This window comes from Eschscholzia californica, unplaced genomic scaffold (assembly GCF_041429995.1).
Source record: "Eschscholzia californica isolate CP2 unplaced genomic scaffold, dmEscCali1.0.p SCAF_3, whole genome shotgun sequence".
NCBI classification, from domain to species: domain Eukaryota; kingdom Viridiplantae; phylum Streptophyta; class Magnoliopsida; order Ranunculales; family Papaveraceae; genus Eschscholzia; species Eschscholzia californica.
The window spans coordinates 4,406,456-4,428,481 of record NW_028238420.1 but is presented as its reverse complement, the minus strand read 5'-3'; the positions used below and the strand labels follow the sequence as shown (position 1 = coordinate 4,428,481).

At 34.7% G+C, this 22,026-nt stretch overlaps 1 pseudogene across 5 annotated transcripts; it reads right to left on the bottom strand.

Moving 5' to 3' along the window:
- Positions 1–247: 247 nt before the first annotated feature.
- LOC147547831 (F-box/kelch-repeat protein SKIP11 pseudogene) lies at positions 248–3,712 on the bottom strand (annotated as a pseudogene). Of its 5 annotated transcripts, none has more exons than XR_015238593.1 (2): positions 3,282–3,712; positions 248–2,601 (listed from the first exon to the last, which is right to left on the bottom strand). The product of XR_015238593.1 is annotated as an F-box/kelch-repeat protein SKIP11 pseudogene, transcript variant X1 (transcript). The 5 variants fall into 5 exon arrangements; XR_015238594.1 differs by having other exon boundaries at positions 248–2,598; XR_015238598.1 differs by having other exon boundaries at positions 248–2,595; positions 3,282–3,700.
- Positions 3,713–22,026: the final 18,314 nt, after the last annotated feature.

Below are 22,026 nucleotides of genomic sequence, written 5' to 3'. Positions count from 1 at the left end.
TGAGTATCAGATTTAAGCTTTGTTTCAAACTGCAATATCTAATACCTTTTGAAGAACTCATGGATTATTCTAGCTAACCACAACCTAGACGATATTTGCTACTTACTAAGCTAAGTAGATCAAATTCTTCACTCCCTGGGATGTCAACTTTCCATTTTAGAGATGGCACGTGATAGACGATGTACAGACAGTAAAACTGAGAAGAAAATAAGATGATGACAAATCAATATATGTGAGAGAATGCAAGGAAAACAATCGAGCCGAATATATCTCATTTGAAGACAAATACAAGCACAATAATGGTAAAGAAATCAAATACACTAATTCTTTTTATGCTTAGAAGCTTGAGATATTTTCATCGCCTTACCGATATAGCACAGGTGCTTTAAATTATTGTTGTAATCCCTGTGCTACATGCTGCAAACTTTTCAAAGCTTTCATGGTAATAGATAAGGGAAGAACGAGACTCGATTCAAATCCAATGGATAAAACTAAATGTTAAAAGAAAAACTCAAGATTTCCGTACAAGATAACATTCTACTGAATCTTGAGTAAAACCTGGAAATCTTAAGAAAAATAAGGCAGAGATTACCCAATTGCCAGAATACTATGGCTTGAAACAAACAAATCTTGTACATCCGTTCCAACGCTAGAGACTTGTACACGCCACCAAAATCTGACATGTCAGCACCCCATCACAGCGCAGTTATAAACAAAGCTCCCCGAGTGTCTACTGGCTAGTAGATTCCACTGTGGTGGGCCATTATTCGGAATCCATGCGTTTAGTTCTATAATTCCTCCACCGGACCTAGGTCCGCTGATAACTATAAGATGTTCGCCACATGCCCTAAATGCAAGTCCCCACCCGTTCATAGAAGCTACCCTCTCGGGCAATCTGCCCACTGTCGACCATGAGACTCTTTCCTTATCATACTTCATCAGCTCATTCTCGGCATAATCAGCAGCGTATAACTCGTTATTTACTACTGCAACAAGAGGAGGTGCCTCAGCCGGCCCATTCTGCCGAGGGAACATGTTTGGAATTTCACGCCATGTCCTTGTCTCTAAGTTATACTCTTCCCCACAGGTAAGCAAGTCCGAATTTCTTCCTCCAACAACATAAAATTTCCCATCCATAAATACCCCTGAACACATTTTCCTTGGTTTGTTCATCCTTGGGAGAATCTCCCACGTTCCAGTCTCTGCGTTATAAAGCTCTGCCACATCTGATACTCTTCCCCGTGAATCGCAACCTCCGGCAAGAATTGCAATGTCTCCTAGACTGGCAGACCCAAACAAACATCTGGGGGCATTCATTTCCATACCAGACGACCACGAGTTGGTCAAAATACTGTATCGCCATATGACATGAGAAGTGATCTCCTTGCCAAATACAAGAAGCTCTGTACCCACGGCGGTTGACTCCTTATCAGATAACATGAAGCATTCATTTGGGCGCATAGGTGGCAAACTCATCCATCTTCGGCTAATGGGATCAAAGGCCTGCCACTGGATTGCGTGACAAGAGAAATAGACCCAATGCTCAATTATACCGGTCTGACGCCTCAACCTATATAGCTCTCCATTTCGTATGAGATTACGGAAGCTACGATTCAGTTTGGCCAGAGAATTATACTCAGAACGTGAACAACGAAGCAGACAGTTGATTGAAATGTCTCGTCCAAGGGGCTGAATGAGGGAATCCATGTGCCCTTGGTCCCCATTTCCATCCTGATCCTGTGGATTATCTTGATCAACCGCGAGAAAAATGAAATCATGGGCCATGTTCATTTGGTTCTCATCTTGGCCCTGCTGATTATCTTGTTCACGAGGGACGAAGATGAAATTGTCAACCATATCCATCTGCTCGGCATGACACTGCACCTGGTCAGATTGGTTAGCAGGAGATAGGGCAAGATCATTCAAGTTATGGGTCATCTGCTCTCTCTGGTTTAGTTCGATTCCATTCGATGACTCTCCATCCCAAAGTAGTAAGCTTTTCAATTTTTCTTCTGATGGTGGTTTGCAATTCGTTCCAGCTTGATCTTCTTTCCCGTGCTTAATCACTTGCTTCCCATGTACTTCTTGTTCTTCATTTTTACATGATTGAAATTTGCATATCACCTCAATTTGTTCCGCATCATGAAGAACATCAGTTATCTCCTCAATCTGGTTCAAGTCTATTTGCTGGTCTTGCTTTCTCTTCCCGAGTAGTACTTTTTTCTCGTTCTTGCTTCCTGTTTGACCAAAACCCCCATGAGCTTGCTGATCAGATCCAATGGCAAGAGTCAGAGAGAGACTGTTAGGTGTAATTTGGGCATAATTTTCCTTCTCATAAAAGTGTGTTGCTTCTCGTTTCAAGGTTTTTCTCTCGGCGAGTAGCTCTTCTTCTTCTCCTTCATCTTCAAATCGACGCTTACCATTTGATACTTCAATAAGATGGTAAGTCATGTAAACCCACTTGCTCTCTTGCTCACAGGAGCTTGGCAATGCCCTTGAGATCAGACAAGACTGACTCTCCAACATGTCTTTGTAATTTGACCAGCAATTACAGAAGGTAATTTGCTTATCCAATTAATCCAAAGGCCTCTGTTTCTTCTTCTTCACCAAAACAAAATCAACAATTAAAATTCAACAACAACACAAGTTCCAATTTTTAACCTACTTCATCATGCACTGTAAAGGAAACATGAATTTGTAACAGAAAAATATCTGATCTTGCAAGTAAAAAAAGATAAAAACAAACCCTAATTGTACATAAATTAAGAAGAAAAGAAGATCATAACAAGTCACAAAATCTAATTTTTAGATTGATTTACCAAATACCCATAGATCGAAATGAAGAAAGATATAATCTTTTGAATCAATTGAGACCAGAATTCAACAAAATTAGAAGAACAAAAAAAGTATTGAGAAGGGGAAATTAGACATACCAGATCTAAGGGGTTGGTGGGTGTCGGGAGTGAAGTGAGAGAAGAAATTCTTTGGTTCTTCAGATAAGAACTTACAGGTAAAAGAAGATCTATGTAATCAAATCTCTTAATTTAAGTTAGAGAGAGAGAGAGAGAGAAATAGGAGTTTAGAGAGAGAAAGAGAGAGAGAGATCTGTTGTTGTTTAGTTGTAATTAAATGAAAATTATCAGTTTATTCTTATCTATTTGACTCATCTAGAGTACTAGTACTAAATTGTATTGTTTTTCCCCCTTTTTCAAAATCAGAGATAATCAAATGAAGAAAGATCTCGAATAAATTAAATACTAAAATCAAGACGTAAAACTTACGGGATTGGATTAGAATGAAATAACAACACCCCGAGGACTTCTTTGGAATTTATTGGATTTTCTTTCTTCCTACCTTCTTCTCCTTCCTCTCTCTTTCTCTCTCTCTCTAGACTCTCAATTCTCTCGTCCTTTCGATTATTCTCCTCTCTCTCTCTCTCTCTCTCTCTTTCTGCAAATCACGCCAGAAACCGGAGACTCTCTCTTTCTCTTTCTCTTTCTCTTTCTCTTTCTCTTTCTCTCTCTGGTTTGGAGCTATCTGCTCCTTTAACTCTCTCTCTCTCTAAGAAAATTCCACTTTCTCTCTCTACTTTTAATTAATTAATTTTATTAATTAATTTAAAGCTAATTTGGAATAAAATAATTTTAATTAACAGAAGGGATGTGGGGACCACAGAGGGGGTTTGGTTTGGGGCGGCGTTGATAGGAGAGACGAGGGTGGGGGGAAGAAATCGAAACCGCTAAATGAGAAATATTTTTGAGATTATGTCGCCACGTGTTTCTGTTTAGACGGCTTTTAGTGATGATTAAAAGTCTTAATTGACCCTGCTTTCTTTTTCCTTTTTCTTTTCATTTTTTACGCCTCTTCGTTTTTGCCCTTCTTGGATTCGATTAGGATTTAGTGAGGACTAAGGGGGGTAGTGGAGCAAGACTTTCGAAAGTCTGAGGCATTCAAATCCAGACATTTGAGAGTCCACGAAAGTCTGAGGCATTCAAATCCAGACATTTGAGAGTCCACGAAAGTCTGAGGCATTCAAATCCAGACATTTGAGAGTCTATAAAAGTCCGAGGCATTCGATTGTAGACAAAATATGTCCCAGACTTTGGTGGACTTCATAGTTTGATGAATTTGTGAAGGATTTGGGACAAATTTGGAAGCCAAAATGTCTTTCAAAAAACAAGAGACATTTGAAGTCCATCATGTGATCAAACAACAATAATAATATTAAAATAATAAATGTCTACCAAATGTCCATCAATGTCCACAAATATTCACAGATGTTTACGAAAGTCGAAAAATATATTTTCGAAATGTTAGTATAAATATATTATTTTAATTTGGCTAATTTCTTGATATCAACAATTTTATGGACATTTCAACAAAATTTAAAAAAAAAAAAAAGAAAAAACAAAATTAAAAAAAGAAAAAAAGGCATTTCTGGACCTACAGAAACTACACTCGACTACTTGATTTTGTTTCTTTATTATATTAGGATTTTGATATGCGGTTTGGGGTGGGTCGCGCTCAAGCCTTGGTCCGTCTTTGATTAGACCAAGGTAGTCCAGCGTCTGGAACAAGTTTAGGCTGTACTGGTCAACCCAATTTACTGATCACTTTCATGCCCAATTCGCTTTGACAAATAGTAGAAAAAACTTTTTATAGGAATTTAACTGAGGTCTAAAATTAGAAGTGGTAATCGTATCTGTCGCACACGCCAGAACGTGCACATAAAAGAGAATGCTAGTCAGAAATCTTGTGTATTGCTAATTGTGGTGAATATTAATTCCTCATGCCATGATTGTCCATGTCCATGCTCAAAATTTCTCGTCCTAGACATGGAACGACATGACAACATGAGTATCGTGTTTGACGGGTTTATGGTGTGTTTAACGCACCACAAACTTTAAATGGGTCGTGCCCACACAACACAACATTTTGATCACCACCACCCCACATGTAATCATATCGCAGTTAGTTTTCGTAAGATAGTGATGACTAATTCAAGGTAATCACTATTGATGCGAGACTCATATTTAACGTTTTGTTCATTTTGGGACATCAGTTTTGATGATAGAAAAACATACCACACTCATTAACAAGTTGTCTTTAATTATATTTTGCAAAAACATACAGATTGAACGTAGAAAATTGCTCTCTTCTAATTTTAAACTAATGCATCCTAACTCATAATCTTGTTTTCGTCCTTGCAAGTTCGTTCAGATTTCAAACTAATCCAACCCTATGTTATTCGAGTCAAGAATAAAAGGCATTAATTTTATTATCAGTCTTCTTCTTCTTCTTCTTCTTCTTCTTCTTCTTCTTCTCTCTCACCTCTCACTCTCTTTCTAAGTTTCCAATATGAAATTCTAGCCGAATTCGTGAAGGAGAGTTTCCACCGAAAACCCTTCATTCACAAAGATGTTCCCGGTCTGGAGACTCTTCATTCTTCGAGAAGATTTCTGATAAAAAAAACTCTTCAGCAAGAGTTGCCGCCCTTCACTGCGGTTCCTACTGGTGAAGGGGAACTGAGAGACAGTAAGAGTGTGAAAGAGATGAGAGAGAAGAAAAGAAGAAGAAGAAAAAGAAGGAAGAAGATGAAGGGGGAAGAAGAAGGAAGAGGAAAAAGGAAATAAAAAAGAAGGAAGAGGAAGAGAAAGAAAGACGAAAAAAAATCTTTTTCTTGTTCAAGTTTGAAGATCGCCGGAAAATTTGGTTAATCGGCAATCTTTGTCGAAGAAGATGACGAGGTAGCGTGAGAGGTGAAGCGGAGGAGAGAGGTGATGAAATGGAAGAGAGAGAGTGAGAGATGAGGTGGCTTTAATGTTTTTAAAGTTTTTGTGAATTAATTTTGTTTCGACCCCCTAGCTAGGGTACTTCCAGAAAAAGTTAAAAAAATTTGACCTTGGAAGAATCGGACTGCCAGACAAGCTTCTGCTTTTGTTGAACTCATGGGCAGCGGTGAAAAAGAAAGAAGAGGCCTTCAATCAATGCTTTCACCCGAAGTCCTTGTCACTGTGTAGTTCCTATAGTTGATCAAGTTATGGAGCTCAAAACGGTGAGTTAGTCACAAATTGGGGACTAAAACAAAATTAACCCTTTATCTTGTAACAAAGACCATAGCTTAAATTAACTGTTTAACCATAATATAGTCAAATAAAAAATAATAAACATCCACTAAAAATTAATTGATGACTTATAAATTGTGGGGAGAAAATAAAATAAAATCCCTTCAAAGAAGGGAAGTTAGGGCATAAACCCGTGTTAGATCTCAAAATAGGGCTAATATCTTCGCCTGAAAAAAAAAATTGGAGGTCCTTTTGGGTATCTAGCAACCAAGAATATAATGTCTAGGTCCTCTCCACTCATTGTTAATTGGTTTTGAGTTGGACGACCACAAACTTAACATGGTATCAGAGCTAGGCCTACACGTGATAGGCTTAAAAGTCACACGTGCTCCACGTCACCCGAAAGAAAAAAAAACACACGTGCTAGGCTCAAAGAAAGCCACACGTGAGGGGGCGTGTGAGAATAGTCCCACATGGGAGAATGGGTATCTAGCAACCAATAATATAATGTCTAGGTCCTCTTCACTCATTGCCAGTTGGTTTTGAGTTCAATGACCACAACTTAACACCTTTTGACATAACAATTTGATTTTATCCTTATCTTCAAAACGCATTATCAAGAATCGTAGCATAGTATGATGGTTCATAACGTATTATGAACAACTGTTTTTCGAAAAGATTGTCCGTAATTGTTCGTAACGTATCATGACTTTCGTATGCTATTCTTGTCTAGCATCACACAATTTGTATATGAAATTTGGTTTATACTAATTTTATTAGATGTTCATAACGTACAATGAACTACCGCATGCTATTATTTGATGTCATTTGACATATAACTAGCTAGATTACATCGAATAAATATTACAATATCTAAAATCGTAGTACAATGTGTAAAGTCATTTATTGCAGTATGAGTTGTCATAACACAATAAGTAAAATCTTGTTACATCACATATTATGAATGTAGTGAATTTTATTGCATTATGAAGTGATGAAATACGATCCTTCAAAAATACAATTTAAAACCGTGAGGCCTAGGTGGGAGACAGGAGTGTGGTGCTCCTCTTAAGAGGTTAAGCATCCTTCCCTAGTGAGGCCTTTTAAAACCGTGGAGCCTAGGTGTGCCAAAGCGGACAGTATCACTAGCAGCCCGGAAGGCTGGTCCGCACCATCTTATAACACGTTATCAGCACGATAGTCTCTTGATTCGAGTAAAGAGATTTAAGGGTATAGAGGAAGGATTGTATTGAAGGCTATCTGAAGATTGAGGTAAGTTGAGTGGAGAATAATATACTCAAGCATTAGTAACTAAGTTTGGTTAATTAAGTGTTCATTTTACTATTTAAATTATCTCTCTCTTGGTACAATTACAATAGATAGGGGGTTCTTTAAAAAAATCTGAAAGGGGGTACTAGTGTGAAAAGAGGATTGTATGTGGGTTTGACCCAAGTCAAAAGAGAAGATAAGATTTTGGGTTTGGGAAAATTGACCAATTAATTATGGAATTAATCTTCATTTTTACATTAACCAAGTGATTTGTTGGTCTTGGGTCAACATGTTGACTGTTCAAACCAATCTTTACTCCAAGCTACCGGCCTCCAATATATGTGTACCCAACATCAACATCCTAATCCTTTTCACCGGGATCAGATGCTAAAATAGTACATCCTAAGATCTAAGTCACCCCCCTCAAAAAAAAAAGGTCCAAGTCACCTGCCTGGTTTGTCTATTGTAGTTTTATTTTATTTTTTGGTTTTTGTAGATTTATGATACATTAATCGGGCATAGTTGATTTTAAGCTTATTTGAGTGGGACCACTCTCATCCACCACAATGAAATTCTACTTTAATTAAATAAAAACAAGTAAACTCACAAATTAATCATTCGAAACCCAAAAATTGATTTTTTTTTTGTTTTTACGTTTCGTCACGTAAATAAAATCATCTTCAAAAATGTATCCACGTGTATTAAAACACATAGTTACTAATGAAATTTGTTTTTTTTGTTGAACTAGTAATGAAATATTCTTTTTCTCAACAAAAACAAAATGTAAGTAAATATTGTATTTGTACGACAAAAAATTGTGTGAGTTATGGGCTTAACCGTTTTCTAAAAGATATTCCATTTTGCACCAAAAAACTGTCTCCAACAGAAAGCGATATGATATAAAAATAAATGTTGATTTTACAGTAGTTTTATCAAATAATAATGTTACTGATACTAGCTAAAACCTCACAAACATATGAAAAAGTTTTAAGTTATTGATATGATCAAGCCTTCCTTCACAAAGAACAATAAATTTAGATTGGAAGAACAAAAATGATAGATTTCCCGCCTACTTGATCCTCTCACCTTATAATAATAAACTAAGAGGGAGAAGAGGCGTGAAATATCTGTGACCGAGAACAAGCAACTAAAAAGAAACAATAATCGTAGCGTAGTTCCATTTATGAGACATACTCCATGACAACTAATGGTGCTATGATTTCCACTAAGGATGAAGAACAAGATTCTAGAGATTTCTTAAAAAAATTAGTATTTGTAACTCACTAAAATTTTACCACTCAACCACCTATATTTTTCTCCCCAAAAGCTGACAACATCCTTCACATTAATAACGTCCCTTATAAGACTAGGACAAACATAAGTAAGGGGATCAGGTCAAAATTTTAACCTTCAAATGGTTTTCAAATCGTAAATCCAGTTAGACATCAACCCATATTTAATGCACTTTCAACACAAATGAAGTTTGCCCTCAAACTCATGTATCGGTCACGTCTTGTCCTATTATCCATTCCATATTGTTAAGTGGGAGGTCGAGTAGGCAACCAACCCAGCAATATTGGTAAAATATCAAAAACAATGTCAGCAATGTACCCTCGGCTAATAAGAGAAGAAAATCAAGTGAAGAAGAAAACAAGAGGAATAAGAATATGAATATGAATATGAATAGAAATCAATATTCTGTAGATGTTTATCTAGTATCCTAATATTTTTAGTTTCTCTCTGTTGTATGTTTTCATACATCATGGGATGCATACATTATAAGACGGGGTAGTCAACCATGACTTTGGATGACAATCTAAAGTCCTCGAATGTCCGTGGCATTCAGTGACGGACATTTTGAAGTCTGCAGTTGTTCGGGGCATTCAATCACGCACATTTTAGAATCCACAAATGTTCGAGGCATTCAATCACAGACATTTCAAAGTCCGCGAATGTCATTGGCATACGCAAATCCGTAGACTTTGGTGGATTTGGACTTTCAATGACATTTTGGTGGATTCTACTGTAAAAAGAGAGCGAAATTTGTCAACCAAAAAATAAGTGATTTTCATTGACATTTTAGTGCCTGCTACTTTAATTTGTTATTAATACCAACAATGATAATTAATAATAATTATTATTATTAGATTACTATTATCACTTGAAGAAATGACATATTTTTACTGATATTTCAAAAGTATCTTGATATTACAAAATCTATCTTTGATATTTCAAATATATATGATGTACAATCTAACCCGTTGTGTAATATAATATAATATAATATAATATAATATAATATAATATAATATAATAGATATATAATATAATATAATATCTATATAATAAAAAAGAAGAGAAAAAACTGACTGGTACAAACATCTTTTTTTAATAAAGGATATTGTCTAGAAGTTCTTCCCAAAATTTAAAACATTGTCCTTCTTAGAAATAAAATAACCTATTTAGAAAAAAAATGTCATTATTAGAAACAAAATAACTAATTTAAGAAAAAAAAAAAAAAAACAAAAGAAATTTCAAAGCTTAAAAAAAACCCTGAAATCTCTCTCTTCCTCTCAATAAAGATACTGAAAATCTTCACTAAGAAATTGAAATATCTCTTTAGATTCGTTTAGTGCAAGATAGTTTCTATTCAAATTTCAATGAAAGGAGTTCTACTCAGACGGGGAAAGTTTCTACTCAGATTTGGAAAAGTTTCTACTCAAATCTCATATTGCAAATTAAGAGGAGTTCTACTCAGATTTCAATTGAACTTCACTTTAGGATTTCAATTTAATCTTCACTTTCTCTTCATTGAACTTCAATTCCACTCAGATTTCTTGTGAGTATTCAACCTTACATTCAAATTATTCTTCTTCTTATTTTTTTTTCTTAAATTATTATCTTCGTGATTGTTAGTTACAAAATTTTTTTGTGAGCCTACGAAATCTCCATTGTTAAGTTGGTTAAATTACCATTATATTTCTTACTCATTAATTCTAGGTAAATCTTCATCGTTAAGTTAGTTAAATTATCGTCTCCATTGTTAATTAAAAGGTTTATTCTGTTTTAGCCCTCAATTTGTGACTGACTCACCGTTTTGGCCTCAATAAGTGTTCGGCCGTTCGATTTGACTCCCAATGGCCAAATTTTTTACGAAATTATCCTCGGGGGCCAAAATGGGATTATTTCTGATTTTTTTTTTTAAAAAAAACAAGGCCACTTCACCTCCTCTTATTTCTTCCACTTCATCAATTCATATCATCTCACATCCATGTCATATGTCCATTTCATCATTCTTTCTTTCTCTCTTCTTCTTCTTCTTCTTGTTCTTCGCACTTCTCTTTCTTTACTCTCTCTCTCTTTACCATTCTCTCTCTCTACCTACTGTCCGGCGAAGGGGACCCCTTTCGCCGGACAGTAGGTAGAGAGAGAGAATGGTAAAGAGAGAGAGTAAAGAAAGAGAAGTGAGAAGAACAAGAAGAAGAAGAAGAAGAAGAAGAAGAAGAAGAAGAAGAAAGAATGAAGATTTTTTTATGTTTGAAGATCGCCGGAAAATTCGTCAGTCGGCAACCTTCATCAGAGAAGATGATGAGATGGACATATGACATGGATGTGAGATGATATGAATTAATGAAGTGGAGGAAATAAGAGGAGGTGAGGTGACCTTGTCATTTTACAAAAAATCGTAGAAATAATTTCATTTTGGCCCTCGAGGATAATTTCGTAAAAGATTTGGTCCTTATAAGCCAAATCGAAAGTCACACACTTATGAAGGCCAAAACAGTGAATTGGTCACAAGTTGGGAGTCAAAACGAAATTAACCCTTAATTAAACACTATGAAATTTGTATCGGTTATTTACAAAGATTGGTGGTAAGCCTAAGTGAAATTTGAAAAGAGCATTATGTTATTTTGGGTGTTCATTATTAATTTACGTTTCTGGTGATCCTAATTGAAATTTGAAACACTATGAAATTTCTGGTGAGCCTAATTAAACACTGTGAAATTTCTAGCGAACCTAATTTATTTATGATACAATTATGAAACACTATGAAATTTCTGGTGATCCCAATTTATTTATGATACAACTATGAAACACTCTGAAATTTTTGGTGAGTCTTATGAAACAATACTGGAATTTTTGGTGAGCCTAATTTATTTATGATACAACTATGATATTTTCAGTTCAGGTTTGAAATATAACTATTTTTTGTTTTGAAATATAACTATGAGATAGGTTATATAATTTTGAATTAACATTGTGTCAACTTGAATGAATCCGGTCTATTCAAATCATATGTGAATGCCTAAGGTTGGTCTCATTGTAATGTTTTGTCCAAATTAATATTTTTTTACATGATATTTAATATATGATGTATCGTAATATTAGATACATCTGAAATTAATATACACACTAATATTGATCATGTTTCAACATGTATAGAATAAACCTCAACTCATCAACTTTCAACAACAAAAAAAACCTCAACTCATCAAATTGGTCTTGGGGAAGATAATAAGGGTAAAAGTGGTACTTAAGTCAAGTATTCATACCCAAGATACAATCAAGGAAATATTCTCACATATATCTCCATAATATGGATCCACTAGAATTAGGATTATTTCTATGTTTACGTTATTTATTTTCAACCATTGTAATTCTCTTCTATTATAAATAAATACGGAGATATATGGTTGTTCTCACCCAAAACCTAAATCTTTCATGGTGTCTGAGCCTAAAAGACTCTACCAAGTAAAGTTTCGATCCTATTTAGCTTCCGCTTAACCGGCGGCGTTAGCCGCTTCTATGACTACAGTCCGCCGGAATTATAGTTATTTTTTTTCTCCTTTATTTTCTTTTCTATTTTTTTTAATAGTTTTGTTTGTACTTCTCAATAAATTTAGTCAAGGTTTACCGTCGAAGTTTTTTGATATTTTTCAATAAGGTTTCAATGGTGGAGATTCTAGTTATCAATATTATCGGTTATGGGCTTGAGAGGTTTTGTTATCAATCATAGACGAACTATTTATAATGGGAAGGGGATCAATGGATGTTTCGAGAGTTAAATTGGTGTTCAAGTAAGTTCAAAGTCAATTCAATTTTGGTGCACGATCGATATCCATAAAGGACAGTTTTCGTCGATCGATAATATCGGTCGTCATTGTTGTCGTCGTTTAGAGTGCAAAGTAGCTGCCTCTCCATTGGTGTTTTTGCTAGGTTTGTCTTCACAAGGCAGACGTCTCATGTTGTTGCCATGAGCCTCTGAACCCAGAGTGGTTATGCTCACTAAGTGCAACCTTTCTCGTTGTTATTATGTCATTTTTGTTCGTTATTACTGCAGTAAATCTTATCGATCTACACCAAAGAAAAGCTTGTTGACCAACCAATTCCATGATTGCCTTAAGGAAGAATGTGTCGAAGAATTGTCCCATCAAGTTATTTACAAATTGAACTTTCGGTTTGATTCCCCGTTCAATTTACGGGAGGGTAATAAGGGTAAAAGTGGTACTTAAGTCAAGTATTCATACCCAAGATACAATCAAGGAAATATTCTCATATATATCTCCATAATATGGATACACTAGAATTAGGATTATTTCTATGTTTACGTTATTTATTTCCAACCATTGTAATTCTCTTTTATTATAAATAAATACGGAGGTATATGATTTTCCTCACCCAAAACCTAAATCTTTCAGAAGATAATGAAACTAATTTGACTTAATTAATCATATCTTTAGGTAACATAGGAAGTGAGTTTTGGAAGATAAAATTTAGAGACTTTTTGGAGCATATAAAATTTCAAATTTCGTAGGCACCTAGCTTATCTTCATTAGTGTTTCTTGGTTTTCGGCTTTCTCTTCCATTATTTTGCAGCGATGCAAATTAAGAGTTCTTTGTTTCTCCGTAGATTTCAAGTGAATTTGGTTTTCCCACTTCCTCGAGTTCTATCAAAGAAGAAGAAAAACGGGTATATTACTCCAATTTGTCTTCCATCAATCTCTCCTTAGCTATTACTTTTTCATACTTTTAAACTTAAAAATTCATGTGTATTAGTCCGACGTAAAAGAACTTAAATTTCAACTTATACATTCTTTCTTAATGTAAAAGACTCCGTTACACGATTGTTGGTTTACGTTGATATTAATATTTTGTACCGAGTATTATATTTATGGGTAAGATAAGTTTATGACAATTTGCTTGACTTCAACAACAATTTCGTTGAATTTGATTGATACAGTTGTCAGTGCCCTAAGGCACAGGCTATACCCTAATAATATAATATAATATAATATAATATAATATAACATAATATAATATAATACTCCATCCGTCTCAAAATGAAAGTCCATTATCGAAACTCACCCGATTTATTTTCGTTTTGTGTGTTCCCATATTGTCCTTATTAAATAAGAATGCTAGCATTTATTGTAATTCAATCTAGTGAATTTTATTGGACAAAAGTAGTACATGCATTATCTTTCCTCATAAATGCACTTGATATTGATAGAATTAAGGAGGGGTATATTTGTCAAAATCTTAAATATTATAGACTATATATGGTATGGGACTTCCATTTTGAGACATCCCAAAAAGGAATAATGGACTTTCATTTTGCGACGGAGGGAGTATAATATAATATAATATAATATATTATAATATAATATGATATTGGCAATCAAGTATATTACATTTTCATTGACGTGAATTCCATAAAAGTCCATACAATGTCGATGAAGATTGTCAATGAGAATCCATGAAAGTTCGTGAACTCTCCATTGTCAATGAAAATAGACAGGGACATGGACATGAAGTATATGAATGTCAACCGAAGTCTTGATTGACTACACCACCATAAATATGATGTAGAACCAGATTGATAAACTGAAAACTATTGATAATCAAATTCTTTCATGGTATAAGAGTTTTGAAAATTCGAACGAATATAACTCGATCAATCACAAAAGAATCATAGAGAGTAGCAGTTTTACAACGGGTAATTGTTGAAGAGTCTCTCTACCCAGATTGGGTATGTTATCCTTTTTATTGCCATGTACCTATAAATCTATTGTTAACATGTCTACTAAGTGAAATCTTTTATTGTCATGAGCCTTTGGGTATGTTATCCTTTTTATTGCCATGTACTTATGAATCTATTGTTATCATGTCTACTAAGTGAAATCTTTTATTGTCATGAGCCTTTGAATACGTTGTGATTATGTTCACTAAGACCATTTCGTCGTCATTGGCCTCCGAAACCAGCGTTGTATGGTCACTAAGTGCAACATTTTCTAAAATATCATCTCAATCTTTTGTGACTATGCTACGTTTGCTCATCACTTTTTTCCTAATATTACTTGGTTATTTACGTTATCTACACTAGGTAGTAATTTGATCGCGAAAGAGTTCCCTAATATTTTTAGTTTCTTTCTTTTGTATGTTTCCATATTTCATGGGATGCATACATCATAAATATGATTTAAGGTGAACGAGATAGATATACTGAAAACTATTGATAATCAAAAAAATTTCTTGTGGCGAAGCCAAGATTTTTCTTCTACGAGGACACTTTTTGGTAGTAATCAGTAAGAATGATTTTCAATCATGATAGGAAAAATTTACATCCACTTTATTTAAAATTTTGCTACGTTTCTAAGTTTTTTCGTTGCAGATTTTTAAAAAAGTCAATGAGAAATAGCAACACAATCATTAGTAACAATATTTTTACTTAGACTTGACAAAATGCACAAGAAAATTACCCTTTCAATTATGTGATTTATTAATATTCGTAACAGGAAATACACTTTTTAGCAATTGCGAACTAAGATAGTTAGTCAACATCAACGTTAATAGAAGTAAACAAGAGATACATCTTTTTCGCCACACTTTACAAGATCACTAGTTCTTTCATTTTTTTTTGTTGAAAGTTGTTCTTTCATTCTTATAATTCGTTATTAGTTGTGTATCAACTATGTAACATACAAGTCAATGGTGTATAAGAAAATACCTCAACAAAATATACAAATAAGTAACTATATTTTTTCAAACATGTTTTACTAAAGGCTGCTGATTTGGAGAAATAAGAAAACTGTTTGGGGTGCAAAGACTTTATAAGAAACTGCTCAACCTTAGTTGACTTTTTTTTTTAACTGTTAGAGGGAAACCATCTTGAGTGGGCCAGTTTTGCTTTCTTCTTTATTCTCCACAACTCTACCACCATTTTTTATCCACTCGGAAAATGGTCGCTAGCAAATGATCATTATCGATGACCTTCAACCACTTTTTTTCTCTCTTTTTTCCTCTCACTCCCCCTCTCTTTCTCTTTCGTCTCTCTTTCTCTTACCATCTAGGGAAAACGACACTGCTTTTGGAGAACCCAAAATCACTAGTCGAATCTGGTTTGAGGATTTCCCCAAACCGTACCAAATCGGCTTGCCAGCGAAGGGGATCCCACTTCGCCATATTAAAATAAAGAGAGAGAGAGAGATAGGAGTAGAGAGAGAAATGGAAAGGGAGTAAAGAGGAGGTTGTAGTTTTATTGGAAGAAGAAGAAGAAGAAGAAGAAGAAGAAGAAATGCTGGTGGTCGGAGTTAGAGGTGGTGATCGGATCCCCTTCGCCAGATTAAATAAAGAGAGAGATGGAGAGATAGGGGTAGAGAGAGAAATGGAAAGGGAGTAGAGAGGAGGTTGTAGTTTTATTGGAAGGAGAGAAGAAGAAGAAAAAAAATGGTGGTGGTCGGAGTTAGAGGTGGTGATCGGAGTTGGTGGCGGTAGCCGGACTTGGTGATAAGAGATGAGGAAGAAGAAGATGACTTGTTTCCCTTTAAAATTTTACACTCCAGAAAATTCGTCAAAATTTACATCTTCCTTTTAAAATTTTCTACTCCGGATAGTTTTCTTATTTCCCCAAATCACCACGTTTACTACAAGAAAAAATAAACAAGTTACTTTTTTTATTTATTTATCTACGACATATAGCAGAAAGAAATATAATAAACACAAAGGGAAAATGGCTATTTAGGTTTACAAAATTATCATAATAACTAAAAACACCTAGACTTTTTCATATTAAGTAGAAGTTACCAGAATAATATGGTTAATGGTATATTAAGTTTGAAATAATATGAGAAATTACTAATCAGGTCATTTCTTATTCTCTTTGTTCCTAAAATACCCTCCAACTAAAACTAATTTTCTCTCTAAAAAATCTCAATTTTTTTTTAGGGTTTTCTCATTGTTCTTCTTCTTCTTTGTTGCTGAATCAGGTGATTCTATGGCGAAATTGTTCATATGATCGCAATTATCTCTCTCCATCTCTTTAACAAACAAATCAATCCATAGGAATGAAAAATGAATCGATTGTTACTTGTTGGAAACCAACTTCGTTTGAGATTGATATGATGATAATCACTTTCTGATGGTTTTAGTGATTTCTTTTCATTTCGTTTGGATATCTTACGGTTGGATTCGGAAAAGGTACCTTTCTTCCTAGTTCATCGATTTATATCTATATCTAACGTGACAATGATCCAACCATCAGTTTTTTTTTCAGATCTGAAAAATATTCAACTGAAAACATGGCAGACATATATTGGGTACGATCGGAATCAATTTTTCCGGTAGGAATGAACATGAAACCAACTGGTTGCCAGAATAATCTAGCTCAGTTGAACTGTCAAAATGGGTAAAAGCATCACGATTGGGGTTGGTAACAGTAACCTATTGAGAGAAAGTGATATAACAGTGTTGTCAAAGAGAGAAAAAGTTGGAAGTTGAGCTGCTTCAATGGAGATTTTTGGGTTTTGAGGTTTGAAAAAACGTGGGTAGTTACAAGGGTGATGATTATTATGAAGATTAAAAAGATTGTTACCATTATAGATGAAGCTAGATTTGTACGACTAGTGGAAGTTCTTTGTGGGTTGTTGATGACCATGGTTCATTTTTGTTTCTCAATTAGTATTTGATTTGGTGTTTTTCTTGTTTGTTAGGAAAGTTTAGAGTTACAATTAAAGTTGATCACGGTGTTGTCTCGAGAACAATCTACCAAAACATTTCAGAAGCTGAAGGTATTTACAGTGCACTTGAGAAACTAAGAATTGATTTGAACGAAGTCCGATCTCAGCTTGAAGTGGCAGAAGTACTCTTTCGCGAAGAGTTTCGTTAGTCTTTTCGTCACCCTGGCAGAGAAGGCAAGGTCCCTCAATTTGGTTAGCATGTAGGCTTTACATTTCACGTTAAATGATGCCAAAACAGACTTGAAAATAAAGCAGGTTCCTGTTTGTTTGTTTGTTTGTTGAAATCAAACATATAGTATAAGTGATGCGTTGTCAATCTGAATTTATACTTGGAATAGATTTGAAGTTGTGATCATATCTATATTGTAGTGTTAGATTTTGTTCGCAATCTATATTTATTCATGCTGTCATAATGCATATTCATATTACTTGAAGTCCTTAATGAATCGATGTGCCTTCAGAAGATTCGGCTATGAAATATGATGAGCACAGACGTAATGAATCTCAGATGAACTTGGTCACTTTCAGTCCGACAATAGTGGGTTTTGACTTAATCGACAATAGTGGCATCTGAACAAAGTACCGGAATTGATACCCCAATGAGAGATATTCAAGACTATACCATGATTCAATATGAATCAGATCAAATTGCACAACAGACAGTTGCAAACACGTTTGCACAACAGACAGTTGCAAACACGTGTGCACAACAGAATGTTGCAAACACGTTTGCACAACAGATTGTTGCAAACACGTTTGCACAACAGATTGTTGCAAACACGTTTGCACAACAGAATGTTGCAAACACGTTTGCACAACAGATTGTTGCAAACACGTTTGCACAACAGAATGTTGCAAACACGTTTGCATAAAAACGTAAAGGAAAAAAACGCCGTTTTTTTCTGGGTTTTTTTTTCGAAAAAAAGTATTGAAAGTCGATCTTGTTAGAAAGCTAATGAAAAATCATTTCTAAATATATAATTTTTATTGAAATCCGACATCTCAAACAAAAGTTATATCGATTTAAAGTTTAAAGAAAAATAAAAGAATTTAGTTACACAAAAAGACAAAAAGGGGTAGTTTAGTATTTGCACACTTTTTGACCTGAATAATAATTTTCAAATGTTTTGTGCTTTTTTAATCATTTTCAATATTATTTTGACCTTTGTAGAAATTACCTCAAACACAAAAGGGTCCAAGAGAGATTTTCCATGCACTCCTTAGGTTAATGAACCCAAGAGCCCCCACCCTAATTCTCACAACTCAAAGAGATTGAGCCAGATGGTAGTAGCTGTTAGGGGTGGGAATCGGGCGGGTATGGGCACCCGCGGGTAATTCTGAGTCGGGCTCGGGCGGGTCGGGTAAGTTTTTCCTCTGCCCACTCGGGTTCTCGGGCGGATTCGGGCGGGCTTTTCTGAAATCTCCTATGATCAAAGCCCGCCCATGCCCACTAAAACATCGGGCAAGTCGGGCTTCGGGCAAATCGGGCATCGGGTTTCTTTATCTGATATTTTTCTACCAGATCAGGAAACTCTAGAAATTTGATATTGTTCAAATAAGCTTCTCTAAACAAATTGATACCAAATCTTTACAAAACTTATAAATCAAGAATGAAAGAAATAATCAGATTCCGTAACATAAGAAATCAACAACTGATATAGATCTATATATGCAAACATGAGACTTGGTTGTTTTCCACTTTTTTTCTTGTCTTTGTATGTTTCATTAGTTCTTCTTTGTTCTTCCTTCACATCAAAATAATCTTAAAATTTGACCACTACATAGAGATGGAGGATGATCCCAATAACTTATTTAATAGAGAAGAAGGTTGGCACAAGAAGGTCTAGTAAATAAGAGAGACAACGTAGATTCTTTTTCTCTCTCTATGCTAACGAATTTCTCAGATTCAATGTGGTAAACTATTAGGGTTGCTTCAATGTGTAGTTTATATATCTTGGGAGAAACCTTAAATCTACTTTGGGCTTTATAGTGAAGTATAATCGACACTCAAAGTGATTGGCATCTATAGGCACCCGTCGGGTGAGCATATCGGGCTCGGGTATGGGCGGGGTGGCGGGCAGAGCTTTTCACCCGAGCCCGCCCACGAAAAATCATCGGGCTGGGCGGGTAGTACCCATCTTCGGGCGCGGGCGTCCATGGACATTGTCGGGCGCGGGTAAACGTGACGGGTATCGGGCTTACGGGTAGAATTCCCACCCCTAGTAGCTGTTACTAGCTGGGGTTGACTTTTAATTTCATGGTTTCTGTGGGTGCAACATGAGGCTCAACCACGTTTTTATGGTGCTCACCAGTTGAAGTTCATCTATTGTTTGGAGTTCAACTTGGGGTGTAGAGGCACGTACCCCCATAGATCTTAATATCCATCATGTCTGTTTAACCCACAAAAAGGTAAAGAAGAAAAAATATATATTATTATTATTAAGTGTATCAAACCTAAATTAATATTGAATCGACATCGCTAGTGATCTCTCAACCATCTTCTATTTTCTTTAACGTTCTTGTCTTGAATCAGAGAACTAAAGGGGCAAAAAAACCAACTTCATAACCACCCAAAAAGGTTTTAACTTCTCTCAAATATCTTAGATAGAAGAGTGGTCTACTGATCTCTAATTTGTTTTACATGTATAGACTTCGATATTGTACATGAGATCTGATAGATTAGCTAGAAATACGATATGAAATGGATATTATCTCGAGATCAATAGAACAATTTAATTTATTATAAGTTGAGAAAAAATAGAAGGCCAAAATCCCTTCAAAAATCGAGGAAACATAAAAACATCAAAAGGAATTGTGGAGCGTGTCATCTGTTTGTCTAAAGACTTTGTGGTCACGTGAAGCATTATTAGATGCTCATAAGAAAAAAAAAAGTTGTTGTTTAACAACCACTTGATCATTCTCTTTTATCCTTATTGCTCATTATAATATTTAAAGTAAAAAATAATTAATTAATTAATTAATTAAGAAAAAAGAAAGGTATTTCCTGATTGAAGTTGTTTGGGGGCAGATGAAATGAGGGATCTATCTATATTAACTCTCTTATGTTACAAGCTAGATGGGTAATCACCCGTTTTCAAAAAGAATTTGTCAAGTTTTGTGTTTGTTTAATGGACAGTGACTAATCGTTTTTGAGTTTCTACAGATGATAATGAAACATTAGTTACACGTGATAATATTAAATGAGGATATTCCATATCATTTGTTTTCACATGTCAAAGAACTAGTACCAAATAGGTCATAGAATTAACGTAGTTGTGTTTTGTACTTGTACATTCATTGATTATATCAAAAATTATTTTTATCGTGGTCGGTCTACTTAGGAATGTCGTATAACTCATGTGTTAGTGAGCATAAAGTTTTCTCCTTTTCCACCAATGTTTGGTGGGTGAGCATTGAGCAAGAGTTGAGAAGTTGGACTTTAGGACCCTTCACATTAGCCACATAAATATGAAATTTGGTAGGGATAAGGTTAAGGGTAGGATTAGGTTAAGAGTAATACATATGTTTTTTATTTATTTATGTAAGATTTTTCCAACTCAATTTGAAAACTTTTTTATATATATAAATATATTTCTTTAATTTGCTTTATGCAATACCAATTTATTTACATATATTTATTAGTGTATATGTATTATTCACTACAATAATAGTGCATCAAGAATGTATTATGAGAACCCACTTAGCTTTGTGTCATGTCCAATATGATTAAAGAAAAGATGCAAAGAAATTTGAGGCAATTTAACCTATGGGAAGTGTCCTCTCTGAGTAGGGATTTTCGGTTACATGACAAATCATTATATTCCTATCAAAGAGAAAGAAAGAAATTAAGAATAACATTAAGAAATAGCATATTTTAAATTTTGAAAGATTCTTTTAGATCTTTATTCAATGAATTTTAATTTCTAACAAGACTATTGGACTTATCTTTTGAATCAAAGATATAAGTTGGGGAAAATGCTCAATTATTATTTTAAAATTCTTTGAAAAGAAATAAAGTAGGTGATAGTGCCTTCATGGCTTCAATATGAAACTTTATAGAGTAGGCAAAAAAAATTTCATATAGATTTAACTACTCAATAGCTTAGTCCGAATAATACAATTAGAATCGATTTTATAAACTATAGTATGAACTTACGACTCAGTAAAGTTGGAACTAAAGTGTACCGTTACTTATTTTCAGATAGTTTAACTGAAGAGATAGCATATTTTTCTTCTGCTATCTAATTGGGTAAGATTTTAATAAAGATTCATGAAGTAGTTATTCGTCTGACTGTTGCAACTGGCGCAACTAGAAACTAGACTATATCGACCAAGTTAGACTACTTGCGTATTAGACCGGCTGACTTTCCAACATCTAATTGGAATCTATGGAGTACTTGTGTGATCAGCCAATATGGTCCAAACTCTAAATTGAACTACTAATGATTTATGATCTATAATGTTAGTTAGAAGTTCTATTTGGACTACATAGGTTGACCATATGACCAAGGGCCGGACAAGGTGGGAGCTAGTGAGGGAATTTAAAATCCAAGTAGAATTCCTCAAACCCACTAACATTTGTGGCACATCAAGGTATCACATTCTCTGCCTTAAAGGAACCTCTCTTATGTGATATTATTCAATGGAAATGATGGGTTTTGAATTAGGTTTACTTT